The sequence below is a fragment of the Mycetomoellerius zeteki genome, unplaced genomic scaffold (genome assembly GCF_001594055.1).
Source record: "Mycetomoellerius zeteki isolate Tzet28-1 unplaced genomic scaffold, Tzet1.0 scaffold232, whole genome shotgun sequence".
NCBI classification, from domain to species: domain Eukaryota; kingdom Metazoa; phylum Arthropoda; class Insecta; order Hymenoptera; family Formicidae; genus Mycetomoellerius; species Mycetomoellerius zeteki.
In genome coordinates, this window is record NW_017257208.1 from 1,424,124 (window position 1) to 1,450,618 (window position 26,495).

Below are 26,495 nucleotides of genomic sequence, written 5' to 3' on the forward strand. Positions count from 1 at the left end.
CTGCCTAATGAAATTATTATAATTCAGATCTAAGGTGATCGAAGAAGAAAATGAAATACTACGAGATCGATATCAATATGATGAGAAAAAAATGAATATTTTATATAAAGCAAAAGGGAAGCATCGACAGTTTATATAAAAATTCATCAGAGAGATGATCTCGTTTTTGCTCGTGGGTGGTCAACACGCCCTCGTGAATCTTCGGCAGATTTTTTCTCGGAGATAAGTTTTATAGGCAAATTTGCATCTCTCCGCGTCGCGTGTGCACCTTCTCCCGCCTCATCTTGGCCGATCCGCGAACTCAAAGAGAACGGGAATCTACTTAATCGCCGTCTGCAACATCTGGAGTCTTTGATGTCGCGCCGCGTAGCAGAAACAATCCTCGCGAACGCGTGCCCTGAATCTAGGAAGTATTTTATTTTGCAGAGGTTTCGATTCCGCACGCGTCTTCCGTTTTATCGGTGGATCGCTCGAGCGTCCCAGAAATTTGGACGTGAACCGCGTTGACGAAATGGAAAACTTAGAAAATGAGAATAGAATTCAATTTACTTATTGTTAGGCCATATGAAATTTAAAAAATTATGAGCAATACATTAAAAATAAAAATTTTAACTTAAAAACTTAGGTATAGTGGACTTTCTGAGATATGCAAAAATGGTAAAATCAACATTTTTTGTATTATAAAAATGTTAATTTAACATGTTTGCATGTTTCAAAAACTTCATACGTTTTAAAGTTAAAATTAACATTTTATTTTTAACAGTGTATTAGTAAAATATCTTTTCATAACTTAATTATTTTAGATTTATTATTATTTTTTTTTTAAGAGAGAAATGTTTCATTCGTGTTTCCGATTGCTAAAGGTTTCGATTCCTATTATAGTAAGAAATTATGCGAAACGAGATGAGAATTTAACGCGAATGAATTAATCTGTCTCTTGAATGAATAGCGTGTACAAAGCAACCTATTACTCGATAACTGATGAATTGAACGTTACGCAAACGTTTATCGTGTTTATCATGTTTCAATCGCGATTGAGCCGTTCCTATCGATTGAGATGTCGACTTCTATAAAGGGATTTATTTCGCTAATGGAGAACACACACAGTTTCTGTGATTGTCGAAGGCGCTTTGCACCGTACTTGAGTTACTGAACCTGCAGCGGACAGTAAGTTCAGGATTTTACAAACGCTCCTTTGTTACTAGCAACCTTCGGGTTGCGCAACATATGGCTCTTACAATGAAAGATCATCCATTTTAAAGTTTTCTTTAGAGATAAATGATCTGCATAGTCATTTGGGATTATCGAACCCGAACTCAATACTTTTCTATATCCAAATACATTTACACATGTTGCATACGTTCACATACATGTGTATTGTGAATAACATACAATAAATTAAAGAAGAAAAAGAAAGAAGATGCATTCTAATTTAAAAAAAAAATAAAAATTAGATCCATATGTATCTGATAGATGGAGTAGGAAAGCAAAACCTATTTTTTATTTATGTCTCTTTATAGTTTAAAAAAAGGTTCGGAAATTTATGGTGCATCTATCATTAAATATAATATTGTTGCTGACTAATTTAAAAAAAAATCTTTAAGCTGCCAGGAAGATTATTTAATTTTAAGAAAAATAAAAATAAGAATTAGATCCATATATGTATTATGTAGATATATATATATTTGATAGAAAGAGTAAAATATCAGAAACAAACTCATTTTTTGTTTATATCATTTAGGCTGAGTTATTCCACCTTTCGGTAAACTTCAGCTCACTGTCTCGTAAAACCTTATTCTCTTAACTCTTGCTCTTTTACTCTTTTATCCAGTAGGTAAATTACTATATATGTAGTTTATCCGAAGAATCGACCCTTAGTTAATCAAATTTTTAACAGAAATTTTTAAAAAATTTCAAAATTTCTGTTGCATATCTATACCGTTGAAAATATACTGAAGAAAATTAATACATAAAACGATATACGTGAATAGCGTGGATATTTTTATTATGACGTATTATGACGTACGATGATTATATTTGATACCGTTATTGATTAATTTTAAAAAAAAATGTGGAGAATGTCATGAATTGTTCAATTTTAAGAAGAATAAAAATAAAAATTAGATATATTATATGTATATTTGATAAATAGAATAAAATATCAGAAGGTAAAAAACTCATTTTTTATTTATATCTTTTTATTTAAAAAGTTTTGAAACTAGTGCAAATATCGTTGAAAATTAACACGTAAAATGATGTACAATACTTTATTGTGATATATTACAATCATATCATTATTGATTAATTTCTAAAAAATCTTCAGGATGTCATGAAGATTTATCACTAAGTATTCTAGTTGAATGTCTTCGTTAATTTAAAATGGTAAAAGTGGAATATGAAATTATACTAAAGGAAAAATTTATTCTACTTGGTTATTCAAAGAGCAATCGTGCAGCCGGGCGATGGTAGCTTATTTCAACTTGGGTTTTATGAGACATCAGAATAGAAACTGCGTGGGGACTCGAAGATTTACCTTAAAGGTCTGCCAGACGCTTTGATCTCAGCTCGCAGAAAGCGGATTAGACCGTCGATAAATTTAAATATATCAGGTTTATCCCGATGTGTGTGCCACGCTATCGTTAACGATCCCGCAGGAATCAGGGTCGGCGAAAGGTCAGCCGGTCCTCGGTTTAAAAATGGGCTCGCGGTTCCTCTGAATCTCACCTTTAGATATGACACTGGTGCCATCTGCGAAATCAAGTCTTTAATTTTTAAATCTCTTGTCAGAATATTTACCGTTTATTCTTTGTAGCTTTTTGTTTTTAATATAGTATTTTAGTCTTATCTGAAAACTCTACAACAGAATCTGACCACGAGCGATTTTGTCAAAATCCTTATCTGGAGAGAAAGATATATATTTATATATATAGTCTTCCTATAAGTATATATGCTATTTAATTTTAACTTATACTGTCCTACTTTGTAACTTTAATTAAGGTTATAGAATGAGATAGAATATATATACCTTTTTCTTTCGTAGGATTTTGACAAAATTACTTGCGTTTTTGTTATAGAATCCCTAGTCTTATCTATATATGTTTCGATACATTTATTTATTTAATAGTTACTTAAATTTTATGCATCTGAAATTATCTGCGATTGTCGAAATTGCAGATGTACCTGAAGGCATTAATTTTTATAATTGGAGGATCATCCAATTGCGATTACTCATTACGACCATTAGTATTCTGCATTGAAGTGCACAGATCGTATTCACGACGTGATGAACATAACCTTGGGCAGGATGTTAGAGGGATATTTGTTACACGTACGGAACATGCACGATCGCCCTCGATAATTCTCGGAATTGAGTGTTCGGGTTTTACGAGCGACAGGTCAAAGATCGCCGGCATCTCTGATCGTCGCCGAGAATTCGTCTGTCCGCGTCTGCGAGTAACGAGATTGCGAAAATTCCGTGATAAAAGCCTCCGAGGTCGTCGGCATCGTTGTTTATTCTATTTTCAAGCGTACTCAAAGATTTCGTTGGTAACACGCTCATAAGCCGATAACCGATGGCTCAGCTATTGTAAACTAGACCACTTTTGCGATAACGTAGGGAAATTTTTCTCATTTCACCACGCCGGCGAGTAATTGCTCTACTTACGCGACGAATAATTGAATTTTATATACATATCTGTCCCATATTGTGTCATTTCTGCGAATTACTCGATAATGCATAATGATGCAACCTTTTCAGAATCGAATATTTATTAACCTTTTGTTCTTCAGTGCAATATTAAATAATCTCACGATTTTCGTTTATTTCGTAATTCCATTACGTTGTAAATATTTGTATGTAATTGCATATAATACGTTATAAGTAAAACACTATTCGTTGCAAGATAAAATTTTTTTACATCGTAGAACTACGTCTGAACACTCGTTATATTATCGTGCGTTGTCGCTCTTATTGCAATAAAAAGTACGATGAAATTCGACGCTGTTTACGCGGACGGATGGAATGATATTCCGGACTGAAAAGCTCGTCGAAAAGATTGAATGAGTCTTCAACATATACGTTATTTGGAGGTCGTTACATTAACGATGTTTTCGACACCCTATGTAACTTTACGAGGCTATTCGCGATTGAATATGTATATAAGCTGGTATGCAATATGGATTTTCACTCGGTCGTATTTTATATTCCGGTTTATGTGCGCATGGAAGAGAAAAATACAGCGGCATAAATCATTGGAAATTTATTGGAATTTAAATGAAACTTCTATCAGTGCGCCTTTCCTTTTATGTTTTTACATAGACGATATTGCAAGATGGAGAGATATCTGTCAAAAGAGTTTGGAACGTAAAAAAAATCTCAAATTGAGCTTTAATTAGAAACGGCTAAATGTGTCAAGAGGAATTCAGATGTAACTCGCTTTACGTTTGTATTACGAAGTACTCGTAAACCCACGCAACTCGCGTTTTACTTTTACCGCACTGCCCATTACGTTATTACGTGTTAATTATTCCAATGTTGTGCACACCGCGACGGCGATCAGGTAGCACGAAGTGCCTGCCACAATATTTGCGTGGCCGCGGGCTGGAGAGCGGGTTTACCGAGTTGGCGAGGAAACACTGGCAATAAAAAAAAACCGATCATTTTTTACGGAGCGCTAGTAATTTCCAACCAGTCCGTACGACGAATGCAGTTACAAATTAGATCGGGCAAGGAATGGCTGGAGAAGTGTAAAAGTCGAGGTTAGTGGGGGAGGGACGAGAAGGCGGTTCGAGCGCCCATGAAAAATGCAGCTCGCGGCAACGCGCCGGGCATTTAAAAAATATTAGTGCAAATTCGGGGGCACCTCCTGTTATTAAATATTGGGTTCGCTCCATCGTATGCGACTTCATGAGACCACCCAAAATTTACATGGTATACTGAGAGAAAAGTGTTTAGTATTTGTGACTATAATTGTATGGCAAAATAATTGTGATTAGGAGCTTCATTTTTATGATTATTACTGCTATGATGTTAGTAACGATAACCATATATAGTTCTTTTAAACATGAAAAAATTATACTATAAATTATGAGAATTTTCAAATATTAAAATAGTAAAATATCAAGATATAAATGGTAAATAAAATAGACATTATAATTATTTAGTAAATGCAATTGATAATTATTATAATTAATATAACTATTTTCTTAAGTTCATTTACTATTTATGTGGTAATAATAGTTAAAAAATATGTTTAAAAAATTAAAGATTTTCAAGCAGTGTGTATAACTATTATTAATAGCGTAAGTGCCTACATTTGCATGGTTGAAACAACTACAAATATAGTTGTCTCAAAAATGACTATAAATTATAGTTAAATTATGGTAGTTGCATTTTTTTCTCTCAGTGTAGTCCAACGGACGAGTACATTTCCTATTGCATTTCCCATTGCAAGAATTCCCTTTATGGAAATGTAGTTTAGAGTGGATTGCTTCGTTTCATATGTCGAGTTTGCATAACTTGTGCTCCGCTATTCAGTTTAAATCGATTTGCATTATGATTTCTGCGGATTTCTGCGAGGAAAAGAACTTGCAAAGGTAATAGTTAAAAACATAATACATATATTCATACGAACATATTTGTATAAAAATATATAAATATATAATAGTAAGTACATTAATAACAATGTGAAATTTTTATATTTTGTGATATTTTTTATATATATAATATTTTTTATAACGTTACGATATTTTTTTCATCATAAATTCTATAAAACAGTCATAACCACGCGTGACTTTTTAATGAAGCAGTTACTATGATAATACAGTTTTATAAAAAATTAATATTATTACTCATATAATACAGTCGCTTGACCCAGTTTTTTATAATCTCGCGGTTTACAATAATTACGGCAATGTTTCGTAGCCTCGAAGCCCAATGGAAGAAGTTTCGAATGCTCGTGTTTCTTTTTCTTTCTGTACTTCTCTTCAAGGGTGTAACGTGCCTGGAGCACGTATCCGATTGAATTAATATTCGTGTATCAGATAGAACGCGTCGGAAGACAATGGTGCAAGACCCAAGGCAAATCGATCACGTTTCAGATAACTGATCTCCGTGTTAAATAAATAAATTAATAAAACACATTGATACGACCACCCATCGAGTCAAAAGCGGTTACATAGATATATTGAGTACGATTTTAAAACCAAGAGATATTTTGTTTCGTTCGTGTTGATAAAGCATCCAATTTCATCCGTTTATTAGAGTCATAACTCAGAGCGACGAGACAATAATCCTTAACTGCGACAGATTATATTTGTTTATATATAATCTATTATATATAATCAATTATATATAATTAGATATAATATAAAATAATGATGTAATTTTTAAAACAGTTAAAAATTTTAAATAATTATAACTAGTGCTTTTTTTTATATCTGTTCAACTAGAACACTTTGATGTTAGAGTCACGATATGAAAATTTAGATATTTTATATCCTGAATCTATTAACTGTTATAAGATTAATTATTCTTGCTGTTTCTCTATGTGACTATTCTTGAATGTGGCATGACATCCGACGCGATGAAAATGCAGAATAAACTGCGGTAAGGGGAGGGAATGATAGGTTGATGTTGTGTGTTTGCCATACGAAATGCAGCTACGTTCCGAGAAAGGAATCGAGTCGCTGCCAGGCTGTCTACCATGAGTCCGTGGCATTAGACGTGGAAGGCCATAGACGAATCACGATTCCCATCGCAATGGGTCAACGCTATTTCCGAGAACGACTGTACACCCACCGGTTCAATTGACTTGAATGCCGATCACTTGAAATAGTGGGAGCGTTGATTTATCGTATCTATTTTATTTATAGAACCATTATTGTCAAAGACAATATTAAAACAATACTATCTTTGACAATGTAATACTATAAATTAGTTTTACAGAATGAAGCAATATGGTATGTGTTAATAAATTTCCAAGTTGCAAGATCGTAAATATCTTGATAACAGGTTAGTTAAATAGATTTGTTACTTAACATAGTTATGTTAAAAATAGATTGAATAATGTGACATATGTCTTACGGTACATATAGTATCTAATATTATAAGTAGTCATTTCTATAACCTACATGATTACTATTTTATATACTTATTTCTGCGTATTCGATAAAAAGAGAAATGAAAAAACAAACGAAATCAATAATATCTGCAATTAATATTTTACCTTTCACGTATGACATATTAATTGCCTATATATTTATTGCTATCGGGTTATAGAAGTCATATTGGTTAAAAGTCCGTTCAAGTAATAATTTCTTGGCCTTTTCGAATCGAACGATTTATTAACGTTCTGACCGCTTTCTCTATCAAACACGATATTTACGCCGTTTATATTGAAATACAGCTTTATTTTTATTAGATATGAATTCAATTTGATGGTATTTGATTGACGATCAAAGCCAAAGTTCTAGTTTGGCCGTAATATTATTAATATTGCCTCGCCGTGGAGATTTTAAGAGTATTTTTATCGAGGTGTGGGTACCGAAAATAGAGTTCTTTCTATCCCAGAAATTGGCAACGATCCAAAGGGGATTCTCAAGATGAAAGTACTCAAAAGAGTGCCTGTCCGTCTCGTAAGAGACGTCGACGTGTTTCGCGGTCGAAACATTGTAAAATGAAGTTCTGGCTGAAGCGTTTTATAAATAACGTCGCCATCATACATGTAGTATCGGTCAAAATTATATCACCTTTCGATTTTTTGAGCATAACTTTTGTCAAAGTGAATCGAACGCGCTCAAATTTATGCAGTAGACACTTGGTGGCAGCTGTATCTTGTACGTAAAGTATAATGAGATTTGACAATGTACACCACGATTTTTTTAATTTTTTACTAATTTTTCACTTTGACAAAAGTTATGCTCAAAAAATCGAAAGGTGATATAATTTTGACCGGTACTGTATATCGTGAAGCTTACGCTGAAAATTTCTCATATTTAAATTAACCCTTTCGCGATAAAATCGCTATTACTTATGCAATATATTTTGTATGATATTGCACAAGTTAATTTTCAAAATCTAGGTTTTAATTGCGCGAATAATAATTTATTATGCTGTAACTTTACTGAAAATGTCATCTTTAAACTGATAAAGCGCAGTATGTCAGTAATGGCGCTTGAAATAAACTCCAGGCTGAAATCGCTTAAGCGTCGATGGTGGCAGAAGATAATTGGTCGATACTCGTATATAGCTTGACATCTTTGACCGTTGACTCTGTCGAAGCATCTATTATTCGTCTGACTCGTCGCATATGTTAAAACATAAATCTAGGAGCTCGTTGGCTTAATAGCTCCAATTCGCATGACATATGTAGACCCGACTATCATTTGAAAGCTGTCTAACCCTGCACACGACGCGTGACCCTGAGAATAGAAATTAGGCCTGCTGAGAACGACGTACTATGAAAGAACTTCCCTACGCTTACACATTAATAACACGTTTGTGTGTTTCTTCTCAAATTAATTGTCTAATGTCTGTTTCTACCAATGTAATTTAATTTTAATCTCGATTCAACTAACTCTTCATCTTTTTCTAATTCTAAAAATTAGAAAAAGATGAAGAGTTAGTTGAATCGAGATTAACCCTCCACCTCTGTATCGTGGGTTTTTTAAGAACAGCCAAAATTTTAACTATCAAAGTTTCCCTATGTATTTTGCTATATAAAAAAACCAATATAATGATAATATCTGATTGTGAGTTCGAAAACGTTTAAGATACAAAGAGAGATGTAAAACAATAAAAAAAACCTTTTTTTCTAATTTTTCATATCTGATTTAGTAGGAGAAATTTGGTACTGGCGTAAAAAAGACCCACGGTATAAACGACGTTAGTGAAACAGCGATGCAGATGAATTAAAGTTAATCTACATTGAAATAGAAACGGATATAAGTCTAGCGACAACAGGTTCATTTCATCCGTGAGATCCAAGGCCGCCAGATTTATAACAAGCTTCCTGTTAATATCACGCGATAACATCATGAGTCACATTCCTGTTTACAGTCCCGTGACGTGATCTCGAAATTTGTGGACATTGTGGCTTCTATCCTTGAATCGTAACCGAGATTGTAAGTGACTCGCGTTTGGTAATTCGCATAACTCGTAGAGCTAATAGGAGAACCTAATGTTATTAAATATTTATATCAAACTTGAGATTTTTGTTAGGAAAAAGGCAAAGATATAAAGCATAGACTGCGCCATCCAAATATCTAAAAAGTATATCAAATATGATTAACAAAAATGAAAGAGGAAGCGCGAAGATTTCTTCAATTTCTCTCTCTTTCTAAAATATGTGATTGGTTGAATAGAAAGAGATAGAGACTGACCTACTCTTCGCATTTTATCTCTCTCGTTTTTGTAAACCAATTTTACATACGGATGGAACAGTTCATGTTGTATGTCATTGGAAAAAAGCTCTTTGTCAATTTCGTTTAATCTGATAGAAGGCCTATATTTGGTATAAAAATAGATATTAAATAAAATATTCAATAAAGGAGAATATGAAGAATAGGAGTGCACATATTGGACAAAGTGAAAAAGGATAAACGGCGAAACGTGATATCCCAAAGGCTGCGGCGGTCGGATGCGCTTGTCACTCGGATCTCTTTTACGTTTCGAATAACATGTCACTGCAAGCACGTACGACATGCCCGTCACATGCAGCTTCGGTTGACTATCGGAGAAAGGCGTGCTCCGTTACCGATTTTATGAGGCGTTTACTGATTATTTAGAGCCCTTTAGATTTTTGAACAGTGGGGCGTTTTGTTGAGAGAATCCGCAGACGCCCATGTCGTTTGTGAGTTCACATATCTGCGATCGATTACGACACCGTTGTTCTTTCGTATATACAGTATAAACATTTTAGAACCGCTGAATCAACACGACCAGATTTTTTTTGAGTTATCCCCCCGACTGCTCGCCTTTTCATGAGTGGTCCATACCAGACTGCAGAATAACTTACGAGTGAAACCGAACTACTTCCGATGATTCATTCATTCAATGATTCTCGACGCCCGGCTGTCTCCAGTGACGATTTAGTGGTTAATCGATTTACAACGAACAAAATAGTTTCAGAATCAATAGAGTTAACAAGGATGTAACTCGAAAGCTACACGAATGGTGAATGCATCGTAGATTCGGTGACTTGACCGGGCTACAACTGAAGCGTTCGAAATTATTCAAAAGCTCGGCTGCAACTTTTAGAAACCTTTGAGAAACGATGGTCCCTCGAGCTATTCGAAACTCGTGCGACAGGTCTTAGGTCGTACACCCTGAGGAGACATTTCGTATGCAACGATGTCTCCGGCCGACATTCCCCGACCGGCGAAGTGCGCTCATAGATCTTCTGTCCGATCCGAAACTCTGAGCAATTTTTTTTTCTTTCATTTGAATGTTAATGGTCTCTTATCCATGTTCTTCTTACCGCACGGCAATTTGTAATAATACGGATGTTCCACATTTTTAGCTTTGCACTTACGAAATGTATCGTGTGTTCTTCATACGTAGAGACATTTGCATATTTAAAATAATACTTTAATAATACTTAATAACATCGAGCAAGCACCCATGGCGAGGGAACAGAGTTCCGCGTTTTATCTGTGCCAGCGTTGGATTAACATGAATCAAGTGGCATGGCCTTTGACATCGCGCGTCCGCGCCAGTATCCAATGAGATCATCCAGAAGTTCCTTAACGCGAGTTGTTGGCCGCTAAATAGGGAGAAGGTGCAACGCTTATGTATGACATCACCTCGTATTCACGCCTAAGAGAACGCGGCAATGTACAACGTTAGACACTCCTTAGAAAGTCTTTAGGGTAAACAAACGCCGTGAAATTTATTTATTCGCATTTGCTTAGACCACCGATGGAAACGATAAATCTCTCGTACCCTTGCTTGTTGCGAGCGTCGTACGATGTAGTTGAAGAGATTGCGAAAGATTAACAATCTAGTTAAGCGAATTTGAAAATAATATTTCCATCGTGGAACGTTTATATAAAGTCATTCATCAAACGGAGATCATTTATCATTTCTCTTAATCGGTTTATTTTTACTAGGAAATGTGGATGTTGTTTTTAAAGCTACTTTTAATTGACATAATCAGTCAGTGTATTATTAGATATTTCTAATGATTATTTAAATTATTCTGAAACGCGAGTTTAAAGTTATCGAAATATTATTTGCTAAACATACAATCTTTGTGTTGCGCAGATACATAAGCTATTAGTATTATACTAGTAAGTATGTACCTGTAAGTATCAGTCTTCTGCACGTGAATGTAATAAGTTCCGTGTCATATTAAGTAGGATAACAATTGAAATGATCCGGCAACTGCTTTATCAAACGGATTTAAATTGCTACCACAACAAGTGAACCGTGCAATGTATCGATGACTTGACATTACCTACTGACACGTCGTAAGCGATAACAATGGCGTGGATTGGTTATTCGTTCGTGTAAACTTAATTAATCGCCCTCATTTGCATTCGTGGGCAAGTAGTTCATATAGCGACTTGTCCATTGTACAGTTTTTTTTACAATGAAAGTAAGAAATCTGTACAATGCTTATTTCGAAAGCCGCAAAAGATTGGGAGAAGTCTTATGAAATCTATTTGTCTTATTAGACAAATAGATGGAAAGAATAGGTTTGCTGAAGTATCTAAAAATTTAACTACACTGAGAAAAATGATCTGGTTGGATTAAATAGTAATTCTGGTGGAAAACGGACGAATCAGAATTTTCTGGTTAAATCAACTAGAATTTTAGTTCAGTTAACTAAAATTCTGATTGATATAATTATTCTAGTAAAAATAAGAATTTCAGTAGATTTTATCAGAAATATCAAACAGAATTCTTGTTATTTCAACTAGAATTCTAATAAATTTAACTAAAAAATTCTGATTCGTCCATTTTCAACCAAAAATTTTTTCAGTGTAGATACAGAAAATAATTTTGAACTATCAAAATGTAGAACACTCAAACTAAAATATCAAAATTTTTTACAGCACTGCTCATCATATATATATGTTTGAGTTTCCCATAATTATTTTAATAATTTAACAACATTATTTTCAGATCTGCGTCTCTATTTAAAATTTTAAATACTTCAACAAAATCGTTCTTTCTGTATTAAATTCTCGTTTGCATATTATGAAAAAGAATCTCTGTTGAAATTATAGGGTGAATAAACTTATTCTCGCGAATCTGTCATTCATAAATACTTGTGGGAGTACGTAATGCTAGAACGGTGATGTTACGGAACTGCATTCGGTCAGCTTTAGGCGTGGTTCATCCCACACGCACGAGGGGGTATCAAACCGCATACGCTAACGACTCGCCTTGGGCGTGATCGTTTCATCTTCCAGGTAAAATCCACCCTCTCGGTAGATCCGTTACCTGCCACGCTAATTGGCTGATAATGGGTTCAACGGGGTAATCGATACTACCTGGAACGAGATGGGCCAGCTGTTATTAGTAACGACCTAACGGTTGTCTTCGCAGATATTGCGAAGATAGTGCCGCGAGAAATTAATGGAAAGAATCACATGTGTTAAACGTGCAGTGCGTCAAAGGCCTTAATTTACGGCCAGCGTTTATTTCGCGTCGGGGAACAATGGGACGGGGTGGATTCTGATTTAATCGTTCTACTTCGGGCCTCAAAATATGCAGACTCGCTCTCGCGTGCAGAAGCCAGTCGTGCGCCGGAGAGAAGAGAGAGAGAGAAAGAGAAAGACGTCGAATGGACAACGGCCGGGCAGTGTTGCGATGGGATAAAAATAGTTGACCTGCATGAAAATGAGCGTTGAGTGTCTTCATTTAACGCACGCTGTGCATGTCAGACGGCGTCGCGACGGTAATCAGATCTGTTGTTACATTCGCGCACGCCTTGCAGTTGATGGCGCGGGTGTCCACATTATTCCACGGATGAATATTAACATTGGACTCAGTCGTGTCGGATAGAGCGGATCGCCTTGTGTCACGAGCGCATTTCTTAGTTAAGAGCGGGCTAATTATATGCAGGCTTACATGCGATTTTTTTGCAAAATGTGAAGGATAATCTTGAAGACATTCCAAATTCAATTATGTAATATCTTTATATATATGTGTAATTTTCTACCAATGTAGATTAACTTTAATTTTGTATCAACTTACACTTTATCTTTTTTTAACTTTTAGAACAAGAAGAAAAGATAAAGAGTGAGTTTAACCGAGATTAAAATTAATGTACATTGATAGAAATAGACATTAATTTTCTCTGTAAAAAATACTATACTACACTATAAAACGTGTAAATTTATTTTTTGTGCAGTATAATGTGTTATTTTTACACGGAAAATTAAATTTTTCACACAGATATGAAGGATTACACTCTTGGATTTGTGTGCAATGTAAGAATTGCAGCATAAATTGACGGATCTCAGACGAATTTGTGGTAAAAGAAAGTGACATTTATACAAATATGTGAATAATAAATCACGTCGATTCAAAAATATATCGATGAATCATTAAGAAAATTCATGAATAATATTATTGCTTAGAATCGCGATTTTTGCATATGATGCACTTTATAAACGTCATGCGTAGGATTTGTGACTATACACAAAACATATTCGCGTTGCAAGTTAAAGATTCTGAATAATTTTAGCCAGTACATAATTACACAACTCTGCAAACAAAAAACATCGCAAACATCTTCCGATGTTTCGATACTGTCGAATAATATCACTGATTAGTAATCAGAGCTACTGGTTATTTATGGATAGCCTATCACGGAGGAGCAAGTAATTAGTGAGATTTAATCGCGGTACGCGTCATCGATACTATCATTTGACCTCGGACCCATAATCATCTGAGTTTCTTGTCTCTTCTGAACTTCGCCTCGCAGTAGTTAACGGAGTTGAGTGTGGTAAAAATAATACGAAAGCGTGATCAATGAGTAAATGTAGGTGTGTAATAACCCATAAGTCGTAATTTATTATGGAACGTCATGCTTGCATTTTGATTATTTCTTTATTCAGATGAGAAAGAAAGAGAAAGACAGTGATTTAACTCATCTACCTGATATGAATTATTAATTCTGTACTTATTTCTTATGTAGATTGTAATTATTTCTTGCTACTACATTTCTAAATTGTGCTTGAGAGAACTAAAGTAATGCTTCAGTAAGAAAATTAAATAATATGAAAAAGGGAAAATAAATGATACAAAATAAAAAAATCATAAAAAAATTAATATTAATAATAATTTTTTTATAATTTTACTTTATATCACTTATTTTCAAAAGCATGGAATATAGAACAGAATTTCGTTTGTACAAGGTACGTGTTTTAGACGTACTCGTATATTGGTTACACGCGTATAAGGATATACATTTCATCAAGAACTCCGTTGGACGTACGATTCAAATATGCACCAGGCTCTCTCAACGTTATGATGTACAAGAGTAATACCGCGTGTGGCTCTATTGTTAATAAATGACGGAACGTTACATTTCTCGCGTGTGTCGTTGTAGCTGTAAGACAATGTCAAACGATGCATAGACAACATGCGGCATACACGCGTTATTTCCCGTTATCCACGCGATGTCCTCTTCGCTTACCTTCAAAGCGCCTTATAACTTATGGACCAGTTTCCAGTCAGCTATGCATAAGTCATTAGCAGGCCGAGTAAAAACGCGTTAGATAACTAAATATTCAGATGTGTTTGGACTTTATTAGAAAGAATCTAATGCACTGCAATAATATTATATTCTCAAGTGATAATATCGTAGTATATATTATTTAATGATAACACTATAGGAAGAGGAATGCATCAATATTTGATAAAAATGAACATTTTAAAGATTCGTTATCTAAAGATACATATATATAAATTTTCATGCAAGACTTGCTTTTGGTTGATGGGACATCATTGACTACACGACTTCCTTGGCAATGATGTTCGACGGTTGTCATTAGGTTATTACATTATTAGCCGTTGCATGTTCTACGCGTTTTACATTTTATATCACTAAACCAGTTTCGAATTAGCGGTTAAACCAGCCCGTTGCGCTCGATGCTGGAAGATGTAATTTATTGACATTTGTCATACGTCGACGATACAGGCATAGAGATACGTACAAATCCCAGCAACCGTGGGTAATCGATCACGGTCGATTTATAGATAAACAGTATCTTGCAGTATAATGCGTTAATGGCATTTATAGTCTTACTCGCGCGACACTAACATTATCGCGATCGCTGTGCCCTAGGAATGTCGATAGATCATTCGCTCCGCTTAATTGACTATTCAGGCGAGGATTTAGCGTATTTGAATTTTTAATTGCTCGCAAAAACAGAATGCACACATCGATCACGTTTCGTATACAGTTCGCGATTCTGCAACGCTGCGCACTCGCCACGCACGAGTTTCGAGATTATTTACGTTCTCCTTTTGAGAATGTTTTCAAGTCCGAAGGATAACGGGGATCGGATACACCCGCACGTATGCGGTAAATTATTCATTCGGTCGCGTAAATTATTCATCACACTCGTTCACAGTCGGACACATTTTCGTGAAAGAGAGAAAAGCGCATTATTAACGGCCTGTTTGACTCACACTACTTATTAATACCCGACAAATACGCATAGTATGCGTGACTTCTTTACGAAATGTCATGTTATTGTGTTGCTGGAGATATTTGCGCTGTTTTCTATGTTTATAATCTATCGCTTATCGTCGTTAAACACGTGAAGTCTCCAAGAAGGTGTTAATAAGGCTCCTAAAGTCTGCATTGTGACGGGAAGGGCGGCAATTAAGATAATTAGCCGATGGTAAAGCGCATTGTTACCACAAGCAGCACATATGTACATTTACACGCACCTTTTCAGGCGCGTGCTTTACGGCGCTCGCGCGAGAAGCGAGACGTACGCACATAATTGCCGCTTTCTTCAATCATCGGCGACACCTCGGGCGACACTTACGAGCCCATTACAGACCACTTACGATTAATGTCGCCGAGATATCCTGTGAAAACAATCCCTCGAAATGTCAGGGGCGTTACGTCCTATTACCAATGGGGTTTCCCCAGGTTTCCTCTTGTATTGCCTGCTTCCCTCTGCCTTTTTTTATGTGTAAAAATGCTGACTTTTTTTACAACACATTGTATGAAGAAAAAGATTGATTTGTAGCCGTTTGCACAAACGTTCTCATCATCGTCGAGTCTTAAACTTCGCGACAATGGACGGTCAGGTATTTTCAATTAACTGCGAGTCGCAAAGTTTCCAGAATCGAGGGCACGAGAGTTTGAAGAACGTTGCGCCACGGCGAAGTAAATCATCCATAACGATTCGGTAGTGTTTACGATACTACTAATGAGACTGTGCGTTGGATACGCACGCAGCTTTCTTTCTTCCGTTTTTTCTATTGCATTAGAGAGTTTAGAATTATGAAATACTTGGAACATTAAGCTTTCTCGGAGAAAGCGGTCCATCAGTTTTCTTCGTGGAGAATCAACAAAATCCAATCATCTTCGATTTTTTACACACTTCATGTCTTACACTGTTCTTTATTTAATAGTCGCCGTATTCAAATACGATAATTATTGCTGATCCTTATTTAAAGTGTAAAACAAGTTCCATGTTCTCATAGTTTCTATCCGACACCTCGTGCTTGACACTCACTTTAAAGCTGATTTTCCGTGTCGAGTTTATTATACTTAGAGATCCGAAGATACTCTGCCTACGAGCTTCCAGTTATACTTAGAGGGGCACTTGACCACCGTCTTTGTGTAAATACCGTGACCATTACTATCGTGCTTGAAAGCGTGCAAGACCTCGTCGGCCTTAACCCGATCCCACTGACACAAACAACCGATTTTCAACAGCACGGAGATGTCCCGTGACTAATCGCGAGTGTGAAACCGTGACGCAACAAAATATGGTTTAAAGGCGTCACTCGTTAAAACGTCACGATGACAAAACGCTCAGTCAAGGTCTCCGGTTGCGTCTCCATCTAGACGATCGACAGACGCGGACTAATTAGTCTTCCGTCATTAATCGAGAGATAATATCTCGAGAATGCGGTAATTCTCCAGTTTATTCCGTGGTTGCTTCTCGATTGATGGATCGATGAATAAAAATGTGAAACTTAATCTTTAAAGGGATGGCCTAACACTTCAGGTATAGTTTTCTTTAAAACTTTGTTCTGGAAAAGGAAATTAAAAAGTATTGCCCAGCTGCTCAGAAATCTTTCAAGAGAGTATAACTAATATAAAATATAATTATAACATAATATACTTGTAAAAATATAATTATAAAATTACAATTTTTTAGAGAGAGAGAGAGAGAGAGTTAGAGAGGAGGTTCTGAACATTCCAACTTGCATATCATTAATCTTTAGAAAATGAGAATCTACAATATTTTTAAAATCTTACAGCTTTTCCTTGAGAAAGATTATAATTTATTATTTCATTGAATTTCTTGCTTCAGAATACGTCACTTTTTTAGCGTCATTGAGTGCTTTCTATTTGATGACATAAGTTGATCACAAGTGTAATTCTGTCTTTGTTATTCATTGTCAAGAAAAATAGAATGATGTTTTATGTCGACTTGTGTCACTAAATGGAAAGCACCCACTGTAATGGCTTTCCTGTCATGTAAAGGTTAAACCACCTACCTACTTAAAGGTTAATGATTTATCACGATGAGTATCTTCGTTTTAGGCTATGAGATTTTTTTTAGAAATTCAAAAAATAATTACATTCCCGTGTTCACTATGTCGATGGGCATCAATTGTACAATTGTAAACGTAGGCGTTGCTGTCTAAAGTAATATGAGAGGACAATGACGACGCGCTTTCTTTCATTCTTTCAATATAAGAAAGGCTATATATTGAGAGCCCAATCGCACAACGGCACGTTGCACTCAACCTTCATTTGCAGACAGATTGGAAAGTGATTAGAACGACTCACATGGCCACCTCGAAGAAAAGTATTATAGTAGAGGAGGACAGTGGAGCCGGACGCAATTAGTCCTTTACCGCTAATGGAAACACGCTTCCCGAAGGCATTCGGTGCGTCGTCTTCGATGCACCGTTATCGGCCAGCGCGAGACGTATCTCGATCATCGTCCCGACAAGAGCCGCTTCCTGCAAGGCAATTGTGATGACAGTGCGCTTCGCCTACTCACGAGGTATCGCCGGCCGTCGATTTCAGCCGAGCAAATAAACAGAATACCTGCTTGCAACGTTCGCTTGTACACGCAAACGTATAAGCATCTCAGGACCGGTTTCTAAAATGGGATACAACCCTTTCACCGATTGGATATCGTCTCGCGGGACGCGACTAATTCATATTTTACTCCGATTTATCTCTATAATTCTGTAATCGGAGAATCTACGAGGCGCGAAGTTCCACAGTTCGCCGCTGGTGAAACTCTGATTAACTTTGCTACGAGGGCCCGTTCTTCAAACCGACAAATCGTTCCGATGTTTTAATGCCAACGAGCTTCGCCACCCACGTATAAGGCTCTGTCTTTCTCTCTCTGTCTCTCTCTTTTATGCGCGCTCTGAAAGCTTTCTCGTCAAGAATTCGCGTTCGTATATCACTAGATCGTTCGACATTATATCGCGTGCCCTGAGCACAAAGTATGCGACTTTACACCGCGAGAAAAGGCACGTCGCTGGCCGAAATAGCAATGACTGAAGATGAACGACTCTCACGCGCCGGTGTCTGTCTAGCCGGCGAACGTTAGCACACCGCGTTGGAGTCTGTGCCGCGAGCGGGTCGTTGCTCTTCTCTGGACAGGAGGCGGAACAGAACCTATACTCGCGACTCCGTTTTAGAATGACCCGCCTGCGATAACTGAGACATTGTGATCATACCGCGCCGTCGCGTCGTACAAAGCTTCGTACAAAACCAGGGTTGCCACAAAAAAAGAAAGTCAGGGAACCAGGAAAATTGAAAATTGAAAACGGTCAGGAAAACAAGGAAAAATCAGGGAATTTTGCAGAATTTTCTGGAAAATTAAAATTCTTAGCTTTAAAGAAATTTGATACACATACATCACACCTTTTTTGGAACATTCTAACTTTTCAATTAAAAATGTAAGCAGCGTTAACAACTTAATAGTAATTTACATTGCTATGTTAAATTGCTCTCTCAAAAAAATAATTTAATTTTCAAATCAAGACAAAATATAAATTTCAAAATATTATTGAAAGTCAGGAAAAATCATGAAATCTTGTCTGGAAATCGGGAAGAAGTTATAAAAGAATGAATTAGTGACAACCCTGTTCGCACTGGTCGATGTTTTAACAATTAGTAGCTTATTTTTACAGTAATACTTGCGATGCTCAGTGGATGTAGAAATAATGGCAGAAGCGATTCATCGTGGTCGCTAAATTTTCTATGTTAATTTTATTACGTGGTTAGTCCATAAATGCCATCGTAAATAAGCGATATAATTGATATTCGGAGTAATACACACATACAGTAGCACGTGTGAACACGAATTCTTATTCATGCAAATGAAGCAGTCGAAAGTTTTATCTTAATGCGCGCGATTAAGATTAGAACGATGTGTACGAAACGAAGCTAAGTACTATTTTGCATTAGTGTTAATTTGCAGATGCGATGATAGATCACTTCATGCGTATGTATTTCTATCGTCGCACAGTGGTCTAATCGCAGTTCGTAGCGCGAAAAAATTACAAATTTGTTGTTAATATATCTATTCTACATATATAATTTATTGTTAATTTTGGATTCTTATTTCTCTCAGAACATAATAAAAGCTATTAATTATTGCATATGATCAGTTAACATATATATATATTTGATAAATAATAACGGCGATATTAAACAATAATATAAATAATTTGTAATATAGAACTATTATTAATAATAAATAATAAGTATGTAATAAAAAAGTGATATAGTAACTAGTTTATTAATAATAAATAATAAAAAAGTGATACAGTAACAGTATAAGCTAACAAATAAAGTAATACAACACACGTAAGTTATTATTTCTAGAGTACAAATATAGCGGCTAAACTAACAAGTGAAGAGTTGTAGAGTGTCATAATGATCACATATACAAATTCATGAAAACGTGCTGTCAACTGTGACAACTAAAAAAACTAATCGTGACAACTTATCCCGTGTAACAACTCGGTCTCCCCTACTCCTAAAAATTATAATAATTTTACAAGTCGCACATGTGCGCATTTTATTTTACAACACAAATTCCTTGATAAAAAATGATGAGAGAGATTTAATCTAAATTCAACATCTGCAAACGTCTGCAATTTTTTGTCGGACTCTGAAAAATTTAATGTTATGAATATTGAACTATTAATGTATAATTGCAGTAATCAATATTAAATTTAGCACCAAATATAAAAACCTATAAAGAAATTACTTAACTAGGAGTCAGTCAATACGATAAAATCATAAACAACAACATATCTTATGTAAATAGCAACGATTCACAACGCGTCGTCAAAGCCATCGCGACGATATGTTAATAGTCAGGAGCATAAACAAAATTACTTTACTATATACGTCATTGTAAATTAATATTATCGACGAAAATTTATAGTTTTTAATATTTTGGAATGTTTACAACAATATAAAGCGATCAAAGTACTCAAATTAAATTCTTTTTATTTTGGACTTTTTTCGCGCTACGCAACTGATTTAGACCACTGTGAGAATGGCGACTGAATTGTGAGCGCATATATGACTAGGCGAAATTCTATCAATGTGCCGTTTTGAAATCAATTAGAAGTACGCAAATTCACATTGACTCTCCATTAATGTTTACGTGACAGTACTCGGTACTGAGAGATACACATCTGATAAATCGTTGCGAAATTATTATCTGCACGTATGAATACCAACTCTGCTAATGTGAGAGACCTCGATGACGTCGCGAAGTTATTTTATTTATAAATGTGGGAAAACCGACTCTGTAATATTCACAGTTCACGACACAGCGAGATGAAAATGTTAGTGATGCATGGTGCTCTCAACGAAGGCGCCATTTCATTTAAATTTACGTGTCTCGAGTGTAATATTTCTGATGCGACTTTACTCCACTTGATTTTGCAAACGGCAAATCTCACGATTGCGATCTCTAGTCAATGGACCAAATCGGTGGAAGAAGAAGTTTGGTTTTTGCCCGATAATATCATTAAAATGTCAGAATTAAAATGTCAAGACAGCTGATTAAAATGTTAAATTTAGAGAGCGATGTTCATAAAAATTCGCTGACGTTCGCAGGAAGTTGGATTGGACGCGGTAGCCTTCGCCGAGTGAAAAACGCTCAGGAAGCAAAACGGAACGATCTAGATTAGCGAGCCCATATTTCTCCCGTGAGAGGCCGATGCGTAATTAGTAGACACATCCTGGCTGTGGCACCGCGATAATTCTCATGCGTGGCTATAAATTGGACCGCATAGTTTCCTACTTTCTACACAGTCTCCCACACGTGCACTCGGCAGCCACGTTGAGTGTATCATTTTTTTCGATAGTACCGGTATATCGCTGATATTCCTGTCATTATTTAGATACTACATTATTACTGTCGTACGATTATAGTACTTCATGATAAGTACGAATTTAACTTTGTCCAGCAAATATCTTCATGGTGCTCAGAATCTCGGATATATATTTTGACAATGCTTTAGCGACAGTCTTCGTTAATAAAATGTTCCATAATAACGCCTGTATCTCGAGATTGGCTTTTTTCCCCTCCATAATCACGCATGCGTTACGTCGTAGCTAATAATCGCACCAAAAAGGAAGAGTAAAAATGTAAATGCACTTGGATGATACGAATCATTTTGCGCCGTGCTAGATGCAATTGAATGGTAATGTTCTTCCGAGAAGTGTGTAACATTATAGCAATACGCGCGCCACGGAGAGGCGCATTAAACGCACGTACGCACGTACGCGTGCCTGCGTCTATGATAAACTCGGCTCGGTTCGGATCGTTTTGCACGTGAAGCTTTTGCCAAGCTCCCGTTCAGGTCCGTTGACTTTTCCGCGAAAATCGGTGTAGATTTTCCAACACGGTCACGTTATTCGCGACGCAAATCCCGCCGAAACTTTCCACCCAGCAACGATCTCTCAATTGCTATATGTATTAATAGAGTTTAATAAAATTATTATTCACCCGTGATTGCTAAGTAACGAGAAATCCGATATACGTACATTAACCAAATTTATATCACAAAATCAGTAAATCGATATGTACCCAGTGATGAAAATACCAATTTATAAAATATTAACTATTACGCTGAATCGTTGTACCAAGTGTATCAACCTTTCAATCTTAGGAATAAATTTAAATTTTAATAACATGAAACATAATTGAAAATAACATTATGGAAGCGTAGATAATATTTATTAAATCTTTCGTGTCATTATTATGTCATTATAAATATCCTTCGGCGACATGTTAAATGTTAACGTCATTTAAATTCAGAAGGAGATCACTCTTTTTAAATAGTATCTTCGATCTTTACCATAATACTGTATGACCATACTGGATATTCTGCGACGTTCATGGTATCCGTATCGACTCTTTATTTATGTAAACAACATATGATAATTATACATCGGCTCGATAATGATCGTAAACGTAATTATTCTTGACATGATACTGATGATTTTCGACATGTTCAACACGTGTTTTAAACGAAATTGATGCTTCGCAAACGAGAATTTATTATAAGATAACGCATGCATGGTTTGTCGTAACTGCGTTCGCGTAACTTCAATGAAATCTCTACCATGCAAAATCCCACTTCTCTTTCTCTACCATATTTCTCTATTTTGATATTAATTATAATTTTTTGGGATATTCTGAGCATTTCACCTACTTGCCAATAACTTTAAACTACCTATGTTAACACAGTGCGGTAATGTAATGTTGCCCATCCAATGTTCTACGTGAATCTGTCTTGAAATAATTGAATAATTGATAATATAATGTATGAGGTTACGTTGTCACAGAAAGAAGCCTTGATTTAATGAGCATTTATTATTCACTTAAAATACAATTGCTGGTTAAATTACATTGCATGACAGGAATGTCGTCAAGCAATAACAGTTGGGAAACACTGTGCTAAAACATCGTTTCGCGATGCTCGATCTGTCATATATGCGTGCTTAATGCAACCGTGGTAAATTCAAGGTGACACGCGAACACCTAGAAGCCCGCGTAGAATTATTACGACAATTATTATTTGCATAAAGCGATCTCTGTAAATCCCTCGGGTTGCAGACACGCGAGAACTTGGGAATGTCGCGAATTATGCATCGCAAATTCGAGTAAATGCGTTCCATCGTGCAATGGAATGTCTATAATATGAACAAATTACGATGCACTACTAAACTACTAGGTAGTTTGCTTCATATACAAGCTAGATGGATCATAAGTAATAAAAATTAATTTTGCTAACTTATGAATTGTTAGTCTTCGAAATTTATTTATTAAATATAAAATTATTGAAATTTTATTCGCATTAAATTATCTTAATGGTCAACTTGTAACTGGTTTTGTTATCATACGCGGCTAACATGAGTAATTATTGAAAATAATATTTGCAATGTGTTACGATATCGGTAATAAAGAATATAAAAAGCAGATAGCAATTTTATGAAGAAAAAGTACACGAAATATGTGGGGTAATATCGCGAGAATTGTTGCAAGATATTAGAAATATCATATGGTCCATTGGCGGCAATCGACTTTTTGTCCGCTGTCGCTAATAATAATTCTGCTGCGAAGTAGTTCGCGAACGTAGCGAAACTTAACTATGTAAGCCGAGAAAATTAATTTCACGCCGCATTACGCTGTCGGGGGAAAAAAAAAAAATTGGATTTTACTTGGCAGCTGTCGCATGATAAATATCGTGGAATGTCATGTACATATCTCGCGTTTCTCGAATTAGCGCGGGGATATTTTGTCAATGTTTCGCATCCTTCTGAAGAGAAAGCATTACAGTAGCTGATCTATGTGCGACGAAGGCAGCCGAGAATTAATTTCCATAGGGTGGGTCATAGAGCGAGTCTATCCCGTGAGACCGAGAGCATATTTATGAACGTAATGAGCGCGTGGGAAGAACAAGATGTCTCCGAAGATGAGCGTGCACGGCTGATTGTCACGTAACGAGCAAATTTAAATCTTTACGAACGGCGCATGCTTAGGTATATCGAGTTTCATGATTCTTCGCCTGCATTTTAATTGAGCGCAACAATGGCTCGGAACGAGTCTCGCGCGCAATCGTCTGCATCATTATTTCTTCGTGAGTCACACAGGCAGAGATCCACGAGGGCACCATGGATGATTCAGTGAGCCCTACGCCATGCAGAGATAACTGCATATTAAATTTTATCGACGTTGCATCTCGACGGAGTATCTTTCAATTTCTTTTGGTCCTCAGTTGGATGAACATCTTTCGAGAATGAGGAAGCATTTTATTTTAATGTAGAAAATTTGTTTATGTCGAAGATAGAAAGTTAATATAAAATCAAATTGAAAAGCGACTCTTTGTGTTTGGTAAATCAATTGTGTTAAAACACGAGCGTTTTGGATAACTCATACATTTCGCATGTGAAATATCAGTCGATTACATAACATCACAAAATATTTATCGTACATACAACATGTATTTATTAACATTTATTGCAATTACTATTTGACGAGGAAATTGATAGCACATCTGTTACAGACGATAAGCGACTAGAAAATTACTAATTGCGATTAATCATTTGGAAAATAATTATGAGAGAACAAGTTGCTATTTTTTAGTGGTTGCAAAAAATAAGTCAGATTTCACTGCAATAAGGTCGCATTCTGCGCGATTAATCTTAGCCGCTAAATACAGATCGCCTCACGTGAAAAAAAACTCGCGTACCTTCGTGCACCGCTTAATTACCTTTCTGAGTAACGTTCACAGCCGACTAATAATCTCGTCGCACATTTCCCTCTCGGTTAGGGTTACAAGTTGTATTCTTTTTGAGATCGAAAACTTTTTGGTCATTAATTAAAATTTTATATTTATAAAATTTTATTAATAGGAATTGATATTAAAAATTATTTTATCTTTATTATATATAATATTTATTTATTATATATAGATTATTTTATTTGAATTAAAAATTATATTATAGAAATTTTATTTTATTTTATTAAATGTCTACATTTAACGCATAAAAAAATTATATCCCTCTTTTCGCCCCCAGATCATAATTTTTTTTAAAAAGTTATATTCATATGTATTCCCTTTTCTTGTGATTTAGATATGGCAATCCTACTCTCAGTTACCTTAAGGGCTATCACACACAAAATGACATAAGCTGCATAAGCAAAGCCGCTAGACCAATGAGCGTCCAACATAAAAACGTCATATCGATTTGCATAAGATGCTCATTAGTCCAGCAGCCTTATGCTATGATTATGCAGCTTATGGCTGTTTTCCTTTTAGGAGATACAGTCGACTCAAGTGTCGTTCTATCTTTATCACTCTCTGAATATCAATAACGACGCTTATGTCGATTTGTGTCATCAAATGGAAAGCAGTGTATGTCATTTTGTGTGTAATAGCCCTAAGCCTTTATGTTACCGCGCAGGAATTTAATTTCCGTTGCGAAAGCTCGGGAGGAGATTCGCGGTAACCTTCCATCGGCGCCGTCGCGAGTCCCCATGTCGTCGTATTTCACACGATTGTCGTGACCGACCGACCGATCGATCTTTTTCCTCAACGCGCATTTAATTATCCTTTGGAAAGAAGCAGGACGTAGTCAAGGTGCGATCTGCGTACTGACCCATTACAAAGTGATATTGCGGAATTCCTCTAAACGAGCGGCGGCGCGTAGATTGTGCAGTCAAGAAGTAATTACAACGTAAAAATTGTGCGTAAAAACGGATACTTTAAATCAATTATAGGAATGATTGAAACGTATGAGTTGTAATTTGTTCCTTGGTAATAAATGATTCATCATACCGATCAATCCTCGATTCCGGAAATCAAATAAATTCTCCGCGATTATTGGGCGTGAACAATTTTGTATAATTGCTATAATATGAACATATTTACATAAATTATTATATAGTTCGTATTATGAAATCCTGAGATATAATGCATGCGTGTCGTTTGTAGAATACAATTAGTGCATCGAGCGCTCCGAGGGGATAACTATTTAATGTAATCGTGGGACAGAGTTCTCGAAATCATTATAAAATTCATATGAAATGTCTATGTATAATCCGATAATTACATATGCAACTACGAGAAATAATTGTATAATATTAAATAAAATCGTATATTTTAGCAAATGACTTCATATGCAGTGAAAAAAATTATTTGTAATCAGAAGAAATCATATGAAATCATGTAATCTGTGAGACAATATTTCAGCTAGTGATTATCCCCTCGAGACGCCCACATG

The 26,495-nt window shown here is 35.8% G+C and overlaps 1 protein-coding gene across 1 annotated transcript in view; it reads right to left on the reverse strand.

Moving 5' to 3' along the window:
* LOC108723412 (uncharacterized protein DDB_G0283697) overlaps positions 1 to 26,495 on the reverse strand; it is a 107,898-nt gene that overhangs the window by 57,886 nt on the left and 23,517 nt on the right. The window lies entirely within an intron of this gene.